The sequence below is a fragment of the Neltuma alba genome, unplaced genomic scaffold (genome assembly GCF_004799145.2).
Source record: "Neltuma alba isolate B1F8T4 unplaced genomic scaffold, ASM479914v2 tig00011961_pilon, whole genome shotgun sequence".
NCBI lineage: Eukaryota > Viridiplantae > Streptophyta > Magnoliopsida > Fabales > Fabaceae > Neltuma > Neltuma alba.
The window spans coordinates 1-5,284 of NW_021636539.1; the positions used below are offsets into that span (position 1 = coordinate 1).

The 5,284-nt window shown below is 36.6% G+C and overlaps 1 pseudogene; it reads right to left on the reverse strand.

Moving 5' to 3' along the window:
- Positions 1–1,181: 1,181 nt before the first annotated feature.
- LOC114719983 (70 kDa peptidyl-prolyl isomerase-like) lies at positions 1,182–4,590 on the reverse strand (annotated as a pseudogene).
- Positions 4,591–5,284: the final 694 nt, after the last annotated feature.

Sequence of the window (5,284 nt, forward strand, 5' to 3'; positions counted from 1 at the left end):
GCGCATGCATGCACGCTTCATTAATTTAAAGGGGAAAGAAATCTGCAGGAAAATACTCTCTCTCGCTGTCTCTCTCTCCTCCTCCCCCCCCACCCAAAAAAAAGACTCCCGTATAGAAATAATCAAATTCCATTAAATTTAATACTCCTCCGGTCCTAATTAAGACCCAATTGACTATTTGTGAGGAGATTAAGGAAGTAAGTTAAATTGGTTTTTTATAATAAATAAGTGTTGTCATCCTAAAATATCCTTGCTGAATTAAGTATAATTGGGCTAAAACTACATTATTAGAAGGATTATCTTGGGAAAAAATGCATAAATATAAGAGAAGACAAAATGGATTGGGGTCTTATAATTAGGACCAAATCTAAAAGTCAAATAGGATCTTAAAAGGACCAGGAGTAGTACTTATTGTTGGCCAAAAAAAAACCTAATACTTATGATATAGTTGATTGAAGCCATTGAAACGGAGTGCAATATCTGATTACACACACATTATGCATTTATGCATGACCTGGATGGGAATTATTGCAGAATCTGGAGGTGCAGTACTCCTCTAGTCCTTAATATAGGATCCATTCTTGAGTTGGTTTTAGTCCTAAATATGAGACCCATTTCTCATATTTATCAATTTTCTCTAAATTATCCCTATAGATACTCCTTCAACCATAATCAAATAGAACAGGGATGGGGTATTAAGAAAGATGATTCTGGTGTTTTTAGAAAAAATATGTCACTTTTCTTATACTTAACTAACTTACCTAACTTCCTTAATCTAATCAAATTGATTAAATAGGTCTTATATTAAGGACAGGAAAAGTAATTTATATTCCAAGCACTTGGAGAAAGGAATCTCGTCTCCCTCCAATTCCAGGTTTTTTAAATCTCTCCCAGAGTTTCCAAAGCATATTCTTTGATTCCAAGAAAGTTCCTTACCATCCGACTCCATCAATAATTTGATATTGGCGATTTTACAGTATCAATCCCGGATAATATAACTTTTACGCCTCTAGCTTTAAATTTTCACTGGACGCTGTCTATCATTCTACTTGGTTTGTCCATTCCCAGTTCCAAATAACAGAGGCTTCTAATCTAGTGTCGTACAAAAAAGAATGGTGAGTCGAGACTAGCCCGGTTTGTTTCTCCCTTTTGTGACAAGCCGGTTTGTCTAATCATGATTGTTTATGAAAGAATACTATACAATACAGTGGTATATAACTATATGTTGTTTATAATCAAATGGGGAATAACGGTACAATACTAGTTTTTTCCTAATTAACTAGCCCATCCTTGAAAGCATTGTACTGAAAATGTCAGCTTCATATCTACTGTATTCCTTTTGCTTAAGTTTCAGCTCCCTGTACTCAATTCTCATGTCTCTGATAACAAGCCAAACCAACATCTATTTCAACCTGATGCCTTGCAGGAGCAACTGTGAAAGAGGCAAAGAGATAGAGAGAATATAAGGGATATGTTACCTGTTGTTTGGATCAATAGTGAGGGCTCTTTTAATGTCAGCCTCAGCTTTCTCCAAGTCTGATGTTTTCAGGTATGCCTGGCATCTTCTATACAGTGCCTTTACATTTAATGGATCTTGTTCCAGAACCTGTTCAATTATGCAATTCAGGCTTGATTTGAAGACTATAAGAGAGAGAAGAAGAGAGTAGGACAGTTAATACCTTAGTGCAGAGTTTTGAGGCTTCAGTATACTCCCCCAATTTAAGTTTACAAGCAGCGTTGTTCAAATAACAAGATATCCGTAAGGCATTGGCTTGACGTTTCTCATCATCACTGAATGAGTGATCAAACTCTATGCATTTTACAGCCTGCATTTATGGTGAAGAAATTTTGTTTGCTTAAAAAAACTCCCAGGCAGATCGATCAGTTCATGAAAAATTCTCTAATAGTTGATAGATAGTATGCCTTTTCATATTTGTTGCATGCACGCCTGAACTTTTCAGCCTTGAACAATAAATTTCCGTCATGTTTCTTCCTCTCACAAGCTTCTATTTTCTCCTGAGTGTCCATTTTCCAAAATGGCTTCTCCTGTATACATTAGAATGATTTTCCAAAATGATTTCCACCCTCAGTTTACATCGTTTAAAGCCAAAGAAAACGACAATATATTTGAAAGCCTTAAATATTCACTCACAGATTGTGACTACTGGATGATGGTACAAGTTGATAGCACATATATCTATAGAAGTTATATGCTTGTGAATGCTGAATGTGTGTGTATGGTTTCTGTTTTTTGAAGAACCACAAGTAGTTATAAATAGTAGAGTAGAGCGAACCTTGATGAAATCAACCAATTCGACCTCATAATAAAGGACTTTATTAGCTGGAGTGGAGGGAAACTTATTTCTATCGGACAAATATTCGGCGGTGACAGCCACAGTGGCTTGCTCTCCTTTTCTCATTGTCATGATTGCTCTTTCTAGCCCCTCAGGTGCTTGTTCTAGAAATATACAAGAAAAAACTGTTGACACATTTGAGGAAAAGAAAAAGGAAAGGAGAACTAATACATTGTTCCCCAGCATCATATGCAAGAGTAAGACCGGATACCTTCCTGAGTTGTGAACTCAAAAGGTTCTTCCTCTGATCCTTTCCTCTCAATAATGTTCCATCTTCCAGTTTACTCGTATATATTACTGTGAGGGCATAGATTATCGACCATTAACTTCTAATCACAAGGCTTTTGTTTGCAAATGCAGATAATACATTACCTTTCACTTGTGATCCTTCATTGGGACGCTCAAACCCCTCTCCAGCTTTCTCAATCTTCTTAAGTATGTTCTTATCTCCCGTGACATCGACTACAGTTTTCCACGATACCAGCTCTAGTCTGAGACTTGTTAAATTAGAATCTGGTCGGGCACTGCCATTCGTTTCACTGGTTCTACTTGAATTTTGTATCACGCCATCTGGAAAGGAATGTCTGAATCACCAAACAACATGTGAAAGAAGGAAAGATGAAGTAGAACAAAGTTGACTTACAAGAGAATCTTAGACTGAGCTCTGCTTCCTCCCCCTTTCTCATAGTTTTCAATGCTATGCTCATGGCAGGACAAAGATAGCCTGACCAAAACACACATATTTTATGATTTCACATATGGATAAATTTCGCAAACCAAATAGTGAGGCTGCATGTTGAACTTACCATCACTTATATTAAACTCTACACCTTCATTAGACTCATGAGCAAGCATTCCATTCTCTAGCTGTGCTTCATATTTCACTGTAAGTAAGAAGTATGAGCAGATAATAAGGAAGGGTTAATGAGTGAAGTCTTATGTATATACTGTATCAATATTGAAGAAAGCTGCCATTTTTATTACCAAAGACCTCGTCAGCGTCTCTAGGAGTCTCCCATCCGTCTCCCTCCCTGAGTATCTTTTTCAGGATTCCTCCATCACCAGTCAAGTCCCTGATGGTAATCCAAGACAGCATCTCAATCTCAAAGATGAGAGTCGCATTAGGAGGAACCAACGGCGGAGAACCTTTCTCCCCATATGCCAATTTTGGTGGTATTTTGAAGACTGCTCTCTCCCCCTTTTTCATGGTGGCAACTCCTTCATCCCAACCTTTGATAACTTCACCTGCAAGCAAAGAACTTGCTCACATATGACACCATGATTTGAATGCCAACCTTGTTAGCGTCACTAATTGTACGTAGTTGGTAATGAATATTGAATAGTGTGGTTAATGCTATAATTTTGATAAGTATAATTGATATATATATAATATATGTATATTGACAGATTAGATGTTTTCCTTATATTTAGTTGTACGTAAGTGCTGATTATCTTTATTTACTATGACATTTATTAGATTTCAAAAGTGACCTTAATAGATTCATTTTATTCATTTGAAACATTCAAATTCTCACAGGACTTAACAACCCCCCCCCAAAAAAAAAAGATTTACCCACAGTTAAGCTTTCTTTTCTGAAATAGTTATTGTTCATCTTATGCATGTTTTAAAAACAAGAGTCTGATTACTGTAGTTGACCCCTAAAAAAAAAAAGTTCCTGATTATTGTAAATATCATTCACTATAGACATCATGAAACCGTGGTCTAATTTTGAGAAAGAAAGTTTCTGAAATGTACCATATCAAGTTTTTTCTTTTTAAACACAGTCCTTGATTAGATTGTCATGTAAGAAAAAGAAAGAAAACAATAAGCGTGCTCAAGAATGCAAACGTTGCATTCAAAACAGAAAAGCAAAAGGGAGGCATGAGTGGGCAACAAGTGAAAGTAACAGAGCACTTACATTGGCCTAAGTTGAAGCGAAATGGGGTCCCTTTGTCGTGACTTGATTCAAGGGATGCTCCATTCAGAACCTGACCTCTGAAATGAACTGAACGCCAAGCAAAAGAAGAAAGAACTCAGAGTTTAACGACTGGTAGATGCTCTGAGTATTCAGGTGCGTACCTTGCACTTGGTCCCCAGGAGATGGGGTTTGCCAAGAGAGTCCTGTTTTGAGGATGCGTTTTGTGAGGCCCTCGTTTCCGATTTGAGTCTCAGGCAATTCTGTCTGTTCGAAATTCACTTCGTTTTGGGAAGACAGTGCCATTGATATGTCAAAAATATGACAGAGTCCGTTCCCGAGTCTCAAGTAGAGCGGATAAGCCGTTGTTGGTTTCCCTCCTTTTAAACCTTTCAGTTAAAGATATTTCCTTTTCTGTCCCATGCTACTTCCCCCGTCTTTCACTGGCCCAATAAGCCCTGTCTGGGCCATGGTGGGCCTACTAAAAGCATGCCTTCTCTGTATCAAATTGGGCCCTGCCTTCTTAGCCCAGAAACTCTGCCTTGGGGTCAAAGTCAAACAATGAGGGTCTGGTGTCGATACAGGACATGCATGCCAGTTGGCAATTGCTATATTTCGAAATTTCGATTAATTTGAGATATTAGTCAATTTCATAATTAGGACGATTCCCCCTAGAATAGAATCATGCCTTTTTATTGATTTGTTTCCCATTATCCGCTTTTTTATTCTAAAATTAAGTGTTAAGTAATTAATTTAGAGAAATTAAGCAAACTAATTATGTTAGTTATTTATGTTTTCTTTTTAAAATATCTTTTAAATCATTTATAAAAGAAACAGTCGCCATATATAAAATCTTCCTTCATTATTTATAAGAGAAAATAAATTTAAAAAATTATATTTAGAATTAGAGTAGATTTTTAACGAACTCATATATCTAAGACAAATAAGAATATTATAAAACCACAGAGTAATCTCATGGATAATGTGGTCATCATAAACGTGGGTATAAAGCAT